This window comes from Dunckerocampus dactyliophorus, chromosome 18 (assembly GCF_027744805.1).
Source record: "Dunckerocampus dactyliophorus isolate RoL2022-P2 chromosome 18, RoL_Ddac_1.1, whole genome shotgun sequence".
Lineage (NCBI taxonomy): Eukaryota > Metazoa > Chordata > Actinopteri > Syngnathiformes > Syngnathidae > Dunckerocampus > Dunckerocampus dactyliophorus.
Window position 1 is genome coordinate 8283895 of NC_072836.1, and position 19865 is coordinate 8303759.

General features: G+C 40.7%; 1 protein-coding gene across 6 annotated transcripts in view; it reads left to right on the forward strand.

The window, feature by feature from the left end:
- The first annotated feature begins 282 nt into the window (after positions 1–282).
- Positions 283–19865, forward strand: part of adgrl1a (adhesion G protein-coupled receptor L1a) — a 169228-nt gene continuing 149645 nt past the window's right edge. For 3 of the 6 annotated variants that reach the window (XM_054759728.1, XM_054759729.1, XM_054759730.1), the window contains exon 1: positions 284–989. The gene's annotated coding sequence lies outside the window, so the exon portion shown is untranslated. Of the gene's footprint in view, positions 990–19865 lie in introns of all 6 variants that reach the window. The other 3 variants (XM_054759732.1, XM_054759734.1, XM_054759731.1) reach the window with 2 other exon arrangements.

Here is a 19865-nt window from a genome sequence, read left to right on the forward strand (position 1 = left end):
CTGCAATTCATTATTAAAGTTTAAAAAAGTTGTTGTATTAAAGTTGTTAAATTCAGTTTAGTTATTTTTAGCTTCTCTCTGCTGCTTCTTATAAAGACTTTGCAGTTTAGCGAAATAAACAAGCTAATAATATGTAACATTACTGTATATATTTTATAAGCCGAGGTAACAAAGTGTTGACTGGCACGAGGACAGAAGTAAAACAGCCATTTCCCTTATTTGGGCATTGGGGGGCGTATTAAACTAAGGGAGACAAGGAAGAGGCGCCAGCTGGTTTTAATGTCAGGAACCAAGCGGCCCAAAGCAAAGCTGCAGTGCTCCAAAAGCAGCATGTGGATTCTTTCCGTGCGTTAGAGGGGCGTGCGTGTGTGTGTTTGAGACCGAGGAGGGGAGAAAACGAACCGCTGAGTGTGTGCGTCAGTGCGCAGCACATCGGCGCAGAGAGCGAGTGCGCACACGGCGCCTCCTTCCCTCCTCGTCCGTCCTATTTGAGGCTGCAAAGCGGGGCGAGGAGACGACACTCTCCCGGCTGGGGAACCACCAAGGACATTTTAAAAACAACTTCATTTTTTTGTATTATTCTCACTTGAAACTTTGGTGTCATTCGTGTGTTATCGTCTTGAATCAGGACGATGCTGTCGTCGCTGTTTATTTGGATGATGCCCACTCGGGCACATTTTAATCACCACCTATTCCATCTGTGAGGATCGACATCTCTCCACTCCCCCATCTTGTCTTTCTTTCTTTTTTCTTTCTTTCTTTTTTTTTTTTTTTTTTTTTTTACATAAAACGTTGTTTTTTTCCCTTGAAGATAGCAGGCTGCAATTAATTTTTAATTCGTATGCATCCGCACGAAGGTGGCACCAGAAAGGAGGAGGAGAGAAGAAGAAGCAGCGTGCAAAGAAGTGAGGCGGGACGCCAGAATGAATGAATGAATGAATAAGAGACAGCGTGAGCTTCCAAGATAGAGCAACATTGGAGGAGAAGAGGTAGGAAAAAGCATGCCTTGTTTTTTATGCTATATTATTCATGCATATGCACCATGTAGTGATTCTGTGCAGGCTGCCTGATGTGTTGGGGGCTTTCTGGATGTCCTAAATGCATTTCACGTTAGATTGGTGAGACTTTTGAGCACATACTGCGCATTATTGATATACATGGACTCATATCTACATACATTTTTATGAATGCGTGGAATACTTCACAGTAGCAGCCCCCACCTTTCCCTGTATGTGTGACTTTTGTGGCAATTATTGACTAAGAGAAGCCCAGAGCCTCAAAGTGAACTACTGAACATCCCATCCAGAGTACACCATTAATCCTCCACCTTGTCAAATCATGACCTGTAGGCCGCTTGCCCTCAGCAAGAGGAGGAGGAGGAGGAGGGAGGTAGCCCCCCTCCAAGGAGTCCTTGACAAATGTTCCTGCAGCAAACGGACTTGTGCTTTTTAATTTAGCTTTTAATGTAACTTTTTGTGTGTGAAGCGTGCATGCTTTCGGATGCTAAATGTCTCATTTTCCTCACGACATAAACGAGAAAAACAATGCTCGTCTTGCTGTAATTAAACATTTCATCCTGGGGTTCATACGGTGAATATTGTGCTATGCTGATCTAATTCCCCCGCATAATAAAACATGTAATAATAAAAGGAAAAAAAAAGCCACCGACAGGCAGCCCGAGTTGCGGTGTTATTGTGGAAGAGAAGAAATTAAACCTCTTGTCTTTTTTTTTCTCCTCCTCCTCTCTGTGTTATTGTGATAAAATTGAAGCAGGGTGGTATTAAGGTAAGACAACAAAGAGAGCTAGAAAGCTGTTATTTCCACCATGGTGACATTGTCCTGCCAATTCATAGCCTCGGAAATTGCCATGTCTGCTATTATAAATTCAAATCTTCAGGTGGCTGAAAAAACCCAGCAATATTGCAACTGTCTGATGGCGTTATCTGGCCGCTCAAGAAGCCAGACTCAGAATTGGTTTACTGCCAAATAACCTCCCTGGGAAGACAGAGGGATTTATTTCCCCCCCCACCAACACTTCCCCCTTGTCTGTGCGTCAAATCGCCATCAGAAAAAAATTATTCCCGGCTCTCAGAGGCTGAATATTATTCACACATTAGCATGGCATTAACGGGCGTCAGACTCTTAACGAAGTCACCGGGCGTAATTAGATTTATTTTCTGTTCACAACTCAAACTCTCGTGTTCCATTTGACTACCATCGTATTCTGTGTGCAAGCAGTTGTGGAGGAAATACGTCACGGCGCCATACAACTTGGAGTAACCCAATGTGACGTTGTGTGTACACTTTTGTGAAAATGTACACCCAGAAGCTGTACAAATTGAATGGCATCCAGGTGTACGTTTATCGTGGTTTTATTTGTGACCTTTGATATTTTACAACAGGGATGTGGGGGCCCACTTTGATCCCATGTCGGTCAATATATAGTATAGCTCATTAATAATGAATTAATTTTATTTTTAGAATATGCCAGGGGCCTGAAAATAAACTAGTTGTGGGCAATGAATGACCTGCACTTTAAACACCCCTGCCTTCCAACATACAAAAGTGCATTTTATTTATTTTATTATAATTTATTATAGATATATTATATATATATATGTACTGTATATATTTTTTGTATATTATTCATTTGTTTATTTTTATTGCATCCAGGAGTACATTTGTGCATGGCTGTATTACAGATTGGAATGGGCTGATCGGATCCAGTATCGGTGTCGGGTTCCGATATCAGCGTAATTCACGTATGGGAAATTTCCGATACCACCTGTGGAGCTTTCTGATCCATGAGCCATGTCTGTGCTTTCGTGCTGTCGGCAAACATAGCTAGCAGGATATCAGCAAACGTAGCTGTCTCTGCACATGCACTGCAGCCGTCCACCTCACTCGTGCTGCACACACACACACACACGCACACACACACACACACACACACACACACACACACACACACGGACAGACAAGTAAGCGTTCCACCTGATGCATTCACGGCACAAAACAGCTGGACATCAAGTCCTAGCACTATCCACAACTTCTGAGTTGCCTGTAGAAGGGATGTTGAGAGTTCTGTGTTGTCTGTGACGCTATGAATGCTGAGCGCTTGCGTGTGTGTCTGAGTGCGGCGCTGCATGTGTGGTGACAGCTACGTTCGCTGATATTCTTCTTGCTACATTTGCTGATATTCTTTTGGCATGTCTGCGGCTGACAGTAACCCGTTTTGGTCAGTCGCTGAGCGACCACCTCTTTGTCACTCTTATAGCCTCAGTAGACGCTACAGTTCTAATAATACTAAAGATAACAGAGCTCTGGTATTGGGATTATATACTGTATGTATCGGCAGATATCCAAATTCAGGTATCGGGACTGGATTGGAAAAATATTATTTTTGATTAACATTGGCTATTCTTTCTTTCTCTCACTACGTGGACTGAAGACAGAATTAGTTTTTAGAATTGAATGGCAGGCCACATCAGATGCTCTGGCGCGCTGCATGTTGCTTTTGCGCCGCAGATTGCCCATCCCTGTTTTATATGAACCCGACCTGGCCCTCATTTCACATGATTTTGCATATCTGCTCAGTGCATGTACTAAACACAAATGGCTATTCGCTCATGCATAGGTGAAGGTGCATGCATGCAAATCATACACACACATACTGTATATATAAATTTTTAATCCTGATGCATACATAAAATGTGATGGTGAGGGAAGAAATGTCCCAAAAGTGAATACTGTTGTTTCCTTGGCGTGTCACTTCTTCAATATGCATGCACCCCCTACAGCTCTTTTAACAAGGCTTCCTCAATGAATATGTTAATAGGAAACTAATCAGAAAGACAGCACTAATATGAATTTCATAAAAATGACCTAGGATATACCATTTCTCCATGCCCTCAGGACAGCTATGTTGTTTTTCTTCCCCTGCGTGAATACAAGAAGCAATGCAAGAATAATACACCAGGTTCTAAAATGGTTTCGTGTTATTTTAAACACGCACCCCAACAGCATCACCATGAATTATAACAGAGTGCCTATAAATAAGTCTTTATTTGGACTTTTTGTTTGCAAGCTGTCAAGGACAATCTTTTTTTGCACAGCGGTGGTCTTGTGTAAGTCACACTGGCCTTTGGGCTAGAGAAATAACATAATTAAAAGTATAAGAATGGATTCTAGGGGTGGAAGAGGTGATTTCCTGTGCAATGCAATGCAAGAATCATTGTGTGCCATCACACTATAAGCCATTATTTTAACATTGCTTATCAAACATGCTAGCTCACTCCCAGAACCCCTGTATCCTATTTTTTTTCTTTCTTATTATTTTTTGTGATGATGCCGAGCGCCCAGATATGATATCCGATTAGACCGACAAGCCTCGCCAGCTGACCTCTCTGAAGGCAGGAAGTCATTTTTTGTTGTTGGTTCTAATCATGTCCGTGCTTTGTATTGATTTGTTGTTATTCGGAGGATTGTTTGCAATTATAATCCATTCAAACCAGCCTTTTGCAAAATGGAATTTGATTTTTTTTCTCAATTCTGTAGACGTTCAGGTGAAACGCTGGTTGCATTTAGTGATATTTGTCGATGATTTTTGTAGCTTATGATTTAAATGTCTTAATAGCGAGGACTGATTAGGGGGTTTTCCTCTTGCAATTCCTTCCAATTAGACTGTGGAGGCATCAGTGATGGATGCTGTGCAGGGATGTACTGATGTTGATATGCATTTCCTCCAAGATCTTTACTATCCTTGACTTAGAAAAAGGTAGCTGCTGTTGACCTGGCACTGATTGTTGCAAGTCTGATGAGTCTCGTCAGCACAGGAAGCCCATTGCGATTATGATGGCGGTTTATTGTTCTGTTTCTGTGTTTTACCGCCGCCAACAGAATGTGGCGGAAATGGCTGCGGGAACTAATTACTGCCATCAAAAAATACCCAGTTGTGGTTTCATAATGCGTTGCTGGCTGTTTTTTATCGTAAATGCGCGCCACAACATGAAACACTTTCAGCATATTAATATGTGGAGTAAAACTGGTGTTTTCGAGGTATATGGAAGTATAAGAACGCTAACAAGAACAGTGTATTTATCCAGAATGAAGTAATTAATGATTTTTTATCTTATTGGTCAGGTGAAATGTCTTTCTCAGAGTGTCACATACACAAAAAATGATGTTTCATCATTTACTTCTTTATTAAATATGCTTAAACCAATGCATGGTAGATGACGGATAAAACGGTATACTATTTATTGATGAATAGTGTTTTATTTGAGCATTTTTTTTTTTTTTTTTTTTTTTTTGCATCTCATGCCCGCCACCCCCAATAAAAAAGGGACCAAATCAAATTAAAACTGTATTGCGACAATATTGATAACATTTTGGTCACAATAATAATAATCCTGATGTAAAATGTTCACAATGTTTCAACTCTAATAGGTCAAGTAGGTCAACATATTTAAAAGATTGACAGCTTCAACTTCAGCATTGGGGTTTAAAAATCAAAACAAAACACTTAATCAGCAGAGCCGGCTGGCCCATCAGGCGAAATAGGTAGATGGAAAAATTGTGGGAAAAAATTCACCTTCAATATAATTCCAAAAACTAGTTCTTACTATTAACTTTTCAAACGCAAAAAAAAAAAAAACTTTTCAAATGCAAAATACCCAAATGTAAAGCATTGCCCAATTAATATTACTACAAATCATAACAAAAAAAGTCTCATCATTTGTGCATATACTTTTGCATAAAGTTGTATATGGGTTTGTTTATTTATTTTTTTGTATATAGTTATTGCATAGTGTCAATGTAGCAAACTGTGTAGCAAACTCTTATTTTGTGGTAAGGGTATTTATATTTCTGATTTTTTTTTTTTTTGCATTTGTTAGTTTTTAAGTAAATCAGGTGACACAAATTAAAGACAAGGGTAAAAGCAATGCTGTTCATTTTTCTTTTGGAAGTAAATGTAGTAAATGGGAGATAAAATCCCACCCAGGGAGCCACTTTGGGTATTGGTATTGTTATATTTTCAAAAATGACAGCTTTTTTTTATGGAGCCTTGTCTTTTTTTGTGTGTGTGGCCTTAATCTTAATTTTAATTTAAGAACATGTTAAAAAAAGTGAGCTGCGGGCATAAAGGGCCCCCGGGTGGCATTTTGGACACCCCTTGTTTAGTTTATATCATGCTTTATTTATACATTATAAGTGAATTTCCATGAAGTTGGATTCCATGTTTCTAAATGGAATATTTATGTAGTTAGAGAATAGAAAACCTGTTTACAACCTTCTGAATCCAGTTTTTAACATTATTAAAGCCCTATAGACATGAAATAAAACCCCACAGTCACCTTTACCCTCCTATTACCCGAAATAGCAGATATAATAACGTAAGATAAAATAAGACATAACATAGACTAGCATTGAGAGTGTACTTCCTGTGGTGGCTATTGTCTATGTATGCCTATGTCAGTGTAAGATTACTGACACCTACTGACCAGTGTAGAATACGTCATATCACGTCTTTGAATGCGTCTTCTGAATGCCTTATATTTGTTTTTTGGGTGATTTAGGCATTTTTATGCTTAATTTAGGCCAAGAATACTTAAAATGTGCATTAATATGCCTGTTTTTTTAAATGAATAATAGGCTGTAGCCAACCACAAAACAACGATAATTTATTCATTCATTTATTTTGAAAAGCCATGATAGAGTGAAGCTGTGAAATTTGAAACGAAAAGTGTCGGGACGACTGGACATTGTTTCTGTTACTGTTTGTTTATTCATTTGTTTGTTTCATTAACTTTTTGCTCCATTCATTCATTTTTATTTGGAATTTGATAACATTTTATTTTGTCAACATAAGACCTTTACCATAGTTACCATAATAGGATGGTCTAATAATAGGTGGTACATGAATAAAAAAGAAAAACAATTTGCGCCTACCACTCACAATCACGAGTGCGCCTGAACACGTCATGGCGCAAGGAGAACGGAGCAGAAAGGAGACACAGCACAAAGTTGGTAAATGCTCTGTGTGCATCATACGAACAAATAAGTTTGATGATTATTTCGTACATTAAGAGTGTTTAACGTTGAAGATTTTGTTTATGTTGGTGTTCCAATCCCTGCACGGCACAGCGGTGGAACCAGCTGTCACTGTGAGTGGGGATTCCCTCCTAAAATAAGGCTTTATCGTTGGTTGTATGTATTTTTGTACTTCAGATATTGCTTTATCAAGATTATTAAACCTTCCCCTTCAATTTGGGATGAAATTCATATGCAGACTTGAACCATAGCCATCGTGAGTGGACAAAAAAAGTGATGCTCAAATTCAACCCATTCAAACGGAAGGATGCCAACATCAGACTGGAATAAAAGATATGTAAGATAATTACTTATATATTAATCATTGCTTATGTCAAACTTTATAAAAATGTGACCGTGCAAAATACAAAATGTTGACGCGGAATTACTATAAAATGAATTAACTAATTAATTATGTTGAATATTTCCAGTTAATGAAGATAAAAAGGTGTATGTTTTTTAAGTGTGCAGGAGTAGGGGATACATGGCTTCTCGTCAAGTATCTGAAGGGGTACGCCATTTGGGAACCACTGGTCTAAGCAATACAGAATAAAATATAAACACTAGGAGACACGGTTCTCCCTTTTGCAAGGCTCAAGGTTTGGTGTACAGAGGGCTCGATTTTCCTGGAAACCCATTCCCCCCACGCTAATTCAATTCGGTGGCTGCCAGCCTTCCGCGCGTGTAGGCGCCAGCGTGGCGAAAACGAGCAGGAGCAACAAGAGCGCACGAACACGCACACACAAAGAGATCGATGAGGACTCTTTTTCATAAATTGAGTGGGTGTTAAATTAGCTGGGTTGGGGCGGGCGGTTGGTGGGACTGTGGAGCAACACATGGGATTGAGTGACTGCTGTATTTGGGTGGTGTCTATTGACTGCGACACCGACTCCCGGCGACGCACGAATCAATGGGAACAATCAGGCTTGGTCGCTATTTGTGTTTTGGAGTTCTTCAGACTGGAAAGTGCGACAATTTTCACCAAATACTTGTAATGTTACTGTAATCTTGTAATGACTGGTCTTGATTTCCCGCTTTGTAGCCCGCCTGATTTGCCCTATTCATCTCAAAAGCAGCTCTTTTCAGGCCGGTGTTCACGTCCTACCATGTATTTAATGGATTTTAAAGGCAAATATAATTCTGAAGCCTCTTGACAATAATGTCACCTAATCAATACAGCCTTGCCCTACTGGCTGTTTGGCATTTTAGCGGAATCGGTAATGGCAGTTACTGCCAAAGGTGTAGAAGGGCAGCAGCAGCTCTTAAAACAGCGCAATCGATTCTGATGCTATTACTCTAGTAGCAAACATCAAATAAAGACAAGAGTATGGTGGCACAATGGAGGCCATCAGCAATAGAGACAACGTTTTTTCTATACTTCTATACTACACTCAAGTGTTTGTAGTCTAATAAATGTATAGTAATATCGTGTAGCGTCATCCAATATTTCAGTATTTCGTCTCAGAGGTCTCACAAGTGTGGTATGTTGTACAAACTCTAGACTTGATGCTGGAATTTAGACAGATTAAACATGCTTTTAATAAGCCCTACTGGGAACATGCCATTTGCGTGTCTGTAGCATTAATGCTAATGAGCTGTGTTTCTGACAGCTGTGTTAGCAGCACTAGCATCGCTCCGTGAGCTGCAGTGCTAACAATTTTAACAGCAACATGCGTTAGTTTAGCCTATTTGCAAAGGAAGTGCAAAACAATCAAACTTGCAGCTCCCATGACTGTAGCTGACTGACGGATAGGTGACACAGCTTTATTTTAAGATGTGTAGCAAAGCCTGCTTTTTTACAAAGCTGTCCTTCGATGGACGTATTCAGTAATTCCTCGCTTACCGCAGTTAATTGTTCCCAGACATGTCTGTGATAAGTGAATTTCTGCACAGGAGGATTCCTTTTTTATAAATGGAATATTTTTGTAGTTAGAGCATAGAAAGCCTGTTTACAATGTTGTAAATATGCTTTTAAACATCATTAGAGCCCTCTAGACACAAAATAACACCCCTATACTCACCTTTACACTTGTATTACCCAATATAGTAGACATAATAACAGTAAATAAGCCATTTAAGACATAAATAAGACTTCTGCTTGTATGTCTTGCTCTAAACTGTTCCATAGGGGAGCTAAGGGGCGGGAAGTGACAGGAAGTGACGTCGGGAGTTCAGAGTTGTTTTTTGCTTGGCGTGGGTTACGGTTGCAACAGTAGCCTTTTTATTAGGGATTATTGTGGCTGCTGCGAGATAATTCAAACCTGCAATAAAAGCCTGTTGTTCCGGCGATATAGTCTGGTGCTTGTGTGTCTCACCAAACACTACAGTAACATTACTGACACCTAGTGACAAGTGTAGAATACTACAAATCATCACAACATCTTTTCAATGTGTATTCTGAATGCCTGAATTTGTATTTGAGTTCATTTTTCTGCCACATCCACGTGGGCAGGCACACGTGCGCACACGTGCACACACATAGTTCAGTTCCAAATGTGAAACTTGTAAATAGTTCATGGTGTTATATTTGTTGTTCTTTTGATGTAAAACAACCTCTGTTTGTGTTGTTTATGTTGGTATAGTTGTCTAGATATTTGAGCTGTCACAAAAGCAAAACATATTTGTGTCAAAGTTATGGTTGAAATGTGTCTTTTCGCAAAAAGCCGGTTTTCTCCCTTTTGTAGACGGGAACTGATATTTTCCTGAAACTTACTTATGTTCTACTGCTGATTACCAAAGAACGGAAAAAGGTACAAACACAATTGTTTTTTTTTCTGATGAAAGACGGTAGTCTAATCTTTCTTTTGGTAGGTTCAGTGTTTATACTGGCGAGCCATAGAACACCATGTTCTGTATGCCGTGAAAGATCAGTCAAAATCGTCTGAAATGGCTGGGATTGAATGGGTTAATTCATGTATTTCAGTAGTGACACCATCACGTTCGAAGCGTGAAGTGGCGAGGGATTACTGTACTCTAAAAGGATGTTAAAAAAATGTTAGGCAAAATGTAACTTTGCGCCACTTTTCCACTGTACAGTAGCGGCTGTGCTCGCCTGGTTTTGGGGCTGTCACTTGTCCACTTCAGTGATGGGTAGTGATGGGTAGTGATGCATGTAACTGCAAAAACCATGCAGCATCTGTCAGAACGAGACGAATAACTACAATGCGGGAGATTGAGGGTCTCCTTGTTTTGACTTTAACGGTAAGCAGGCCATTTTACTCAAGAGGAGACTGTGGAGTGTGAATACTGCAGATACTAAGCTATAACGTCATCATGTGTGTTTATTTTTGTCATTGTTAGCTGTGGAGCGTCACATTTTACCGTGTTATTTACAGTGACCAGCAGTGGTTTACCAAGATGGTGCTTTCGTCAATGGAAAACGGTCATTAGTAGTGAGTAGAGCTGTCTTGTCGTTAAAATGTGTGCTTCCCACGTCCTACCCGTCCTTCCAAACAAACAACAAAAAAAGACAAGGCACTCGCAAATGAGCGGTGATGAGAACGTTAATCAATTGACCTAATAGCTCGTCTAATCAATCCTCATGTTTTTATGGACACGGGTCCTTTTTTAATTGGCTTGAGTGCTAATGGTGAGCACAGCGCACCCCCCCCCCCCCCCCCCACCTGATGCTCTCACAGCGGCGTCAATACTGTCACCTTTTGTCCTCACTACGTTGGTCTTAATATGACATCCTTCATTGCACTGTCTCAACCTGACCCTCCTTTCAAAGTCAATGACTAATACTCCACATCGACACCTTCAGTCAGGCTGCAAAATTAAGAGAGACCGTTTTCAACTGAATGTGTGCGTGCGCGCGCGCACCTGTCGAGGTTACTCCACAGAGGACGTCTGAGGGTGCGTTTGGATTTGTGTTAGCAACCCTCCCCTTGGAGTTTATGGCGGACTACCGTGAGGTAAAGAGCCAAGGAAGATTCTCCGTGATGGAAAGATCCGAAGTGGATTAATTAAGGATTATAATTATGTTGGGACTTTGCATGGCTCACCTGAGACTGCCCTTTCCAACCCTATTCTTCACCCCGCCAGAAAACACAACGCTCATTGGTTTCTTACGTTCACCTCTGCCCACCATCGTGCTTAAAAGTCTGTGAGCTTCTCTGCTGCCATTATGCTTTGACATATGCTGGAAAATGCTGTTTGAATGCATCTCTGCTGGCCACATGTTCAGTTTTTCTTTTGTTTTATAACTGTTTCCGCCTCTGTATATGGTTGTTAAATGTACAAGCAGCAACAGCCCATGTTGCTAATGAGCTGCTGTGTTATTTTAATCTGTGAACCAAATGTTTTGTTCAGCTTAAGTTATGTTGGTTACTTTATTACTTAAACATGTAGTTTCGTGTTTAACAAAACTATGCAAATTCATGCCATTTAGGTTAATTTAATCTATAAACATTTATGTTAACTGCAGGTATGCTATGCTATGCAACGCTAGGCTAATTTAATTTGCTTGTGTTATCTTTAGCCGAACTAGACTAGTCCATGTTATTTAGGTGAAATTAATTCGTACATTTGTGTTCTCGTCAGCGAAACTATGCAAGACGTCAGTCTGTAAACCTAATGTTGCTGTAAAAATTATAAAAATGTAAAATATTTTTCAAATTATTGTTATTTTAAAAATTTGGCTAATTTAATCCGTAAACATGTTACTTTTAGCAAAACTCTGCTAATCCATCGGATTAGTGTACCTATGTCTATATTATTAAGGCTAATTTTAAAAAGTTCCATATAAGCTCTGCTAGTCAATGTTAATTAGACAAAACTGACCCTCGTAAAATGTGGTTTTGTGTTATTTAGGTTTACGATAAGCGTAAACATGCTAATGTGTTGCCAAGGCCTCTTGATACACTGTATACTCTATGTAACATTGAGCAAAGCTATGCTAGCCTACATATTGAGGGTAACTTAATGGAGAATATTCTATCAAATTAGAATGAATACGCTGTTTTGTTTTGGTGATTTCAGAGTAGCTCAACGTGCTGTGTAAATAATGATTTCCATCCCAACAATTTAAAGTAGTAGTTGCCTGTCTCTCCAGCGAGTAGCTGACTTTTTCGCACATCTCTGCGGTATATGGAGCGACAAAAACCTTTTGGAAAAAAAACAATTTCTGCTTTCACTCAGCTGCACTTTAACCCCCACAGCACTGAGAAGCTGTGGTAATGAGCTCTGGACAAACAGGCTGCAGTGGTGGCGGATTCATTTATTTATTTTTGTTCCCCTCAATCTGTCCTTTCAGTACAAAGATTGCATGTGAGGTGGCTCTATTCCTTCTGTGGTGTTTAGGAAATAGAGCTTACTCTGCTGTTGACGACTAGCACAATTAGAAAATAAAATGCAATACGACTTTGGATTGACTGTAAAGGCGATGGTTTAAGTAACATTTTAACATTATTAACATACAAGAGTTAAAAAAAAAAGGATGCCTGGAGATGGAACATAAAGATGATGTTTTCAGAGTCAGAATGGCCTTTACTCGTTACTAATACAGATGTACAAGCGAAATTGTGCAATCACCCGTCTGTACATATAGAAAATACCATACAATATGACAGGTGTAGACAGGACAGGATGACTGGGCAATAAAAGGGAGCGAGGAAAGGGGAGAAGAGAAAAAAAAAAGCAACTTAACTATGCTGCTATAGGGGAGCACAGTGTGTGACTAGCAAAAAAACCTTCTGCAACATAGGCACAAATAAGCACACTTTACAACATAAGAACTTGAAGACTTGCACCGGGGAGTAGGAAAGGGGGCGTGGAGGTGTTCCAGTGTAGGCCGGCAGCCAGCCACAGCACTGTCCGCACTGAAGGGGATGAAGAAGCGGAGCCGTGGGATGAGGGAGGGGATGTGTGTAGTATATGTACGTGTGCGTTCCAAACAGGTAGATGTCTTCGATGTCTTCAACGGAAAGAATCACCAGGAACATGACCCTCCACTTTCCCCAACTGTCCATCACGTAACCAGCGGTGAATGTTCCGTCAGGGCATACGGGTTCCCCCGAACCGAGCTTCTCGTCGAGAAGATTTTGTCAGTTGCGTGGAGAGACCAGTTGATCAACGACAATGATATCATTGATACAATTCAAGTATTGGAAACCTTGGTAGATCGTTCCGGCTTGGAGTGGGCTAAGGCTGGAACAGTATCCCGTGTTTATTGCGGCTGTTGCGAGATAATTCAAACCTGCATAAAAGCCTGTTGTTTCAGCGATCAAATCTGGCGTTTGTGTGTCTCCCCGAACATTACAGTAACACTATTGACACCTAGTGGCCAGTGTCGTATACGACACGTCATCTTTGAATGCGTCTTTTGAATGCCTATATTTGCATTTTAGTTCATTCAGCCTTTTTAATGTTTGAAATGCTTAATTTAGATTAATAATAGGTCGTGTTCAACCACAAAACAGCATAATTTATGAATTTCTTTTTGAAAATCTGTGATAGAGTGAAGGCGCAAAGTGGCGAGGGGCGACTGTATGTGTCTGACAAATACAAATTTGGCCCCATAAGTCGGCTGATCGAAACTTTGTGTGTGAAACTCCTCACACAGCTCAATGCTGCTTTACAAAACCCCCACATTAACTTAGGAGTGTTTCACCGAATCACTTCCAAATTTGGTACGCACCTTTAGGGTGCTGACAAGCACGTGTGTAAAATTGGAGCAAGATTGGTTGAAAAACATGGCCGCCATCACGCAAAACATCTTTGCAGGCAACTTATTGTCTATAAGATTTCTTTCTTACATGTATGCCAGCATGTTTTACAAAACACCATGAGCACAATCTACGAGCCAGGTATTATTTAGCCCTGCGACCAGTCCAGAGGGTACCCCGCCTGTCGCCCGAAGTCAGCTGGGATAGGCTCCAGCATGCCCCCGCGACCCTAATGAGGAGACGCAGTATAGAAAATGGATGGATGGATGATATTATTTATTTATTATATGTGAAATTGATTCTATATGCACACAAATCAACAACTCCACCAACAATTGTGTCCATGGAGTGACTTTAACAAGATACTGTAACTTGTGATATTGCCAGAATAATTGATCGCTGCCGAAAAAAAAAAAAAAAAAATCATTCAACTGCATTTACCGCTCTATAATGGCATCTCTAAAGCTATCGAACAGGAAAATGTGGTAAAGTGATAATAAGGCACATTAGATCCCACACGAGACAGCAGGGAAGGGAAATAATGGAGAAAGTAAATCTGAAAGATGAACACCTCAGTTGTGTGTTTAAGGGGATGTTTTATGTGAATGACACAAAGCACACTTCCCTGCATGAAGTGGTGGGGGAGACAAAACATTATTAACCCACATTTGGGTGTGTGAGCAATAAGCTTGTAATTGCAGGTAATATAAACATATATATATATATATATCTAGGCCAGGGCGTGTAGAAAACTTCCCACAACCTGTCGCCATCCTCCCATGTCTTAGTGCTGAGCACCGTTAGCGCTCGTCCCCTATAGGGGCCACCTGCTTGCCAAAAAGCCACTTCAAACCCCCACTTGATGAGCGAGATAAGGCGGCGTGGTGGTGGAGAGGAGCTCCCCCCCTGAGAAATAATCTGGAGATACAATGAGTGCATGCAGGGGATGAAGCGGCAAAGGCCTGGAGTTAGCGGGCGGCCTGCGTGATGAGAAGGGAAAAAGAAAGGAGGGAGATAAAGGCGGCAAGTGGAGAAGAAGACACGGGATAGCAGTGTAAGGAGTTGCTCCTAACGAGGGAGGCAAGGGTGTTTATCCAGGCCGGCTTCCTGGGAGACTCACCATATCGTCCTCCCCCTGGAAGGCACCTCTCAGCTTGCTCCGCGGGCCAGCATGTGCAGACATTTCTTTGCTTAACGCTCGCTGCATGTACTACACACAAGGCATGTGCGCCTGCATGCAGGCTCGGTACAAGTACAGCACCAGCGTGTGCTAGTTTGCATTACTCCGGGGGTTCCGCCGCGGTGGGAAGCAGTTGGAACCCTGTAGTAAGATGATGCTCATTCATTGCAGGGGAGGCGTCGCATTTCAGACTGCAAATACCAAGGTTTCCAATACTTGAATGATATCAATCATTTCATGATATAAACGACGATAATAGAGATATTTTCACACATTTGAGGCAACATCACCACTGAGAGACACACAGACTCCGTTGCTCTATTGAAACTTTATTGCAGGCAAAGGTGCATTTTTATTGCCAACCTTTACTCACCATCAGCAGTGCTCAATTCCAACACGATAAACTTCTTCGTTGCTCGCCACACCAACACGCAATATAACACTTCCTCATCCACCAAGGTGCATTCACAAACACCAAACTTCAGAACATCACTATTACAACACTGCACGTCACCAGAATGGTGTACCAATGATCAATTTCTGCTTTAATTGTGTGGAATGTAAAAGTACTGTGAAAATCTTGCTTTTTTTTGTTTTGTGTTGCTGTTGGTTTTGTTGTGATAATTATGACAATTTGCAGTGAATTTATGACTCATTTATATTAGTGAAGTATTAAAATTACTATTCTGTTCCCAAAAAATTCTGTAAAAACAAAAAGCCATTGTTTCTGGACAATATTTGCGTTCATATAAGGTTGTGAATGTTAAACCGTTGCGATCGGTTATACGGTTTGAGAAGGGATCAGGTATCAGCCTCCTGTATTGATAAGAATCAGCCATAACTTTTTCAACTAAACAATTGTGGAGACATGCACAGGGTGTCAGGAAAGAAGGAATTGGTTGACAGAGTGTCTTTTTTTTAAACAACGCGAGAGCCTGGGCTGCCAGCAACAGAACTGTCGCGCATGCGCCATAGCTGGCCATGACTCAAGACGAGAATGGATGTAAATAGTAGCAGGCGTGCTAGCTAGTAGTGTCACTGCAAAATATTTTCAACATATCAGCAAAAAAAAAAAAACAACCCAAAATTATGGACCGTCTTTGGATTTTACAAGAAGGGTGCAAAACTTGACCAGCCAGGCCAACAGAGGCGAGTGTGGTCCCTTTTTTTGCTTCGTAACTCGTTTACTTTGAAATGTTGCACCTTTGTTACCTACCTGGAGTGTTGAAAACACTATGCTCAGTCTAAAATGTTGCATGTTTACTGTTGTTATGGAATTTTGAGAATGGGACTGTTTACTTTTCCAAGCTAACACACCATTTTTATTGCACCCATGTGACCAATAGTTCTACTGTATTTACTTTTCTGTGCTTTGACACATTTTTGCCGCTTTTGAAGAGATGTGTCATTATTTAAAGGGCTTTGCGCTATTTTGTATTGGAGTGTAGGTTAAGACTTCCGTTTTTTCATTGATGTATTTTATATAGATGGATTGATGGATGTTTATTATCATTGCACACAGTATACAACATACCTAGTTTGGTGGCTCCACATGTTATTCTGTTGACTTTATTTTAGCCAGTTCCTTACCGCATGCTTGGGGATGTGATGTGCTCTTTTATACATTAGAAAATACTGTAAGAATGCCACTGTCATATAATTGGCTTCTTAATGTAAGATTAATGTCTACACCAACAAACATTAACCGTAGAATCGAATCGAATCGATTTGAATCATTTGTACAGTGCATCAAATCGTATCGAGTTGTTTTGTTTTTAAAATATATTGTTTTTTAATCGTATCGTAACCTGTGTATCTAGATTCTAATCGAATCGTCTGTCACAAAGAGATTTACATCCGGCTTTGTTTCAAAGTACCAATTTGCCGCTGGTATCAGATAATATGTAAACGATACCCAACCCATACTCTGTTTCCTGTGCTATTATTTTTCTGACAAACACACATGGTGGCACTGCTCTTAAAACCCCAGGTTTGATTGGTAATGATTGGTTGAAAAACATGGCCGCCATAAAGCAAAACATCACCAGGGCACATAGAACAAATTGTCCGTAAGTCATAGAACATCTGTCTAATGATTATAAACCTTTCAGGTCTGTATTACATGTATGCTAGCCTTTTGAAGGGCACCACAAATGTCATGTATAGTACATTGCAACATGTTCAAGGATGGGTATGGGAGATAGCAAGCACTGTTTTACTTAGTAGCATTTTAAAAAGAACATGTGCAGTATTGCCCGTTGCTGTTTTAGAGGCGTACTTCAGTAGGGGTAAAACTTAGAATGTAGTGTGTACTTGTAGTATATTTACACAAGTAGCAGGGATATGCAGAGAACTAGCTCTCAAAATGGAGAGCAGTAGAGAGTTCTGTACAGCATAGTTGGCCTGTTATGAATATTTGAAGACATCGCTAAGCCTCCGGTTGTTGCTTAGGTGGAGGAAGGCGCAGGGAGCGTTTTGGCAGGGTGGCGGTTGGGCGGGATGCGCATGCAGCGGCGGAGGCAGTGGGCTGCTGGGTGAATAAAAGTGGGGACAGGTCATGTGTGGGCGGGGAGGCGGGACGCTCCTGCTGCTGAGACAGATGCCATGCTTGTTAGGACCCCAATTTACTCTGCCAAAGCACCACCCAGTACTGCCTCAAAACAAACACACAAAAACGCTCGTGGCCACTGTGTGTGTGTGTGTGTGTGTGTGTGTGTGTGTGTGTGTGTGTGTTACGAAAACAAGACTATTTGATGGTGCATCAGCATCCATCCCGCCTCTTTTAGTGTGTCCCATCACCATTTCAGACGCTCCATCTTCTTAACTCTTTCTAGAACTCTCCGTCAATCTTTATGCCGCTGCAGTAAAGCCGACTCTCACTGCAGTGGAAAGAGAAACGAGAGCGGACATAAAAGGAAAGTACATAACAATACAACGAGTGGCGTTTTTATACTACAGTCACCCTCGCAAAAAATTATAATCGCCTCCTTACTAATAATGAAATACATTAATAGCGGCCAAAAAGCTAAATGCATTCTAATTGACCTCCATTATGTGTTCATTAGACACACACACACACACACACACACCTCTTTTGCACACGTGTTAATTTGTATATTGATCATGTTTGTGTACAAGCCTTTAACAGAGTCATACAGTGAAAGGAATGCATAAGAAACAACCAACGGCAGTGCTGTTAAATACTAATGGAAGCGTAACAGTTTCTTTTATGGAACAGACAAAATGTCCACCCGCCAAGACCAATGTCCTCACAATAAAAGGTGGGCTGTCAAGTGGTCGGTGCGGCGCAAAGATAGAAGGCAGGACACGAGCACTCACACCGCATTCATTTCATCAGTGGCACAGCAAGTCTTGGGGTGGCGATCCATAAGCATCCATTGTCGCTTCAACGGCTCTTACTCATTTATCTGTTTACTTATTCATTCACTTACGCACGTTTCACCTCTGAAAAGAGCCCAGCCGCTGTTCCTCAAGTCTGGCAGAAGACTGATCCATTTCTGATTTGATTCATTTAGTGTTTTTTTTCATGTGTGTGTAAAGGAAACATCCTCTTGTTGCCACTCCAGGAAAAAATTGAGTGATGTCACGCTTAAAGCTAGTAGCAGACATGCATGCAAAGTGCTAGTTTTTATTCACAAAAACAATACTCATTTTTTTCCTACAATTCAAAATCCATTTTTAACAAAATATCCCTCCAAACTATGACTAGTAAGCCCATTACTGTATGTACAAAATGCTACTCAATAGTAGTGAGACAAGGCTTACTATATACGGAAGTACAGTACTACAAAACTCATAATAATATGTCCGTTTGTGGCTAATAACGGCATTATTTGTAAGAAATGATGCAAAATTCTTAAAATCTCAATTCCTTTTTAACTTTAGCGATACATACATTTTCTACGAATTAAACATACTTATTTGTAAGCAATCCTGTGAAATACAATGGAAAAAAAATCTCTCTGATTTACTGTACTGTTTTAGGTTTTCCTGATTAAATTCACACAGCTTTTTGTGTGAAATCAGACTAAATTCATGTGAGAACAGACTTAAAAAATGCATCAATCAAATTAGAATGAGATATACAAGTACTGTAAATATCTCAATCAAATTCTACAGAAGGCTAAAATAACATGTACATGTATTGGTATTAATGAATAGAATTAACATGTCAGTTTTTTTCTTTTACATTGTGCCTTTCTTACAGTATTTTAGCTGTTTTTATGGTGAGTAGTTTTAATTCTACAACGTGCCACGAGCCAATAATAAATGAGTCATGGGCCGTTGTGGACACCCCTACCCTAAAGTATGTCAGTTTTAATTCTCATGAAATGTTAATATTAAATCCTTGTGAGAACAGTTGGTCACAGATGCCGCTATTGTGTGTTTTTTCACAAGAAAAACAAAGAACTCCCCTCCCAGCGCTACAGCAATAGCATACTAGCGCTGAGGCACGGACATACGCCGTGTAACCCGCGCGTTGTCAGTGCAAGACGCAAAACTTCAGCGCAATGAAATTACGCCACTTTAGCGGGCGAGTGGCACTCGTGGATGGCCGCTGAAAGCGCAGATGAGCCGTGTCACAGCGTCTGGGAGGTAGACAGGCTTCAGAGACAACAATGGTGGAAATTAAATTGCATTTAAAGCTAATCCCATTTCCAACCTCTGCTTTCGCAACAGTCGGGCATATCTGTCTCGATAGTCTCCTGAAACACAACGCGGCATAAAAAATTGAGTTTGATTGCCGAGTGGTGCCCCCCCCGCGCGCGCAGAACAGACCGGGACGGGGTTGGACAAGCATGCGGCAGCCAAGGGTGAGAGTGAGGGAGACAAGTGAGCAGAGCGATCACCAAAGGAGAAAGGAGGAGACAGTAAACAGAGTGTGTGCATTTACGCCATGCTAATTC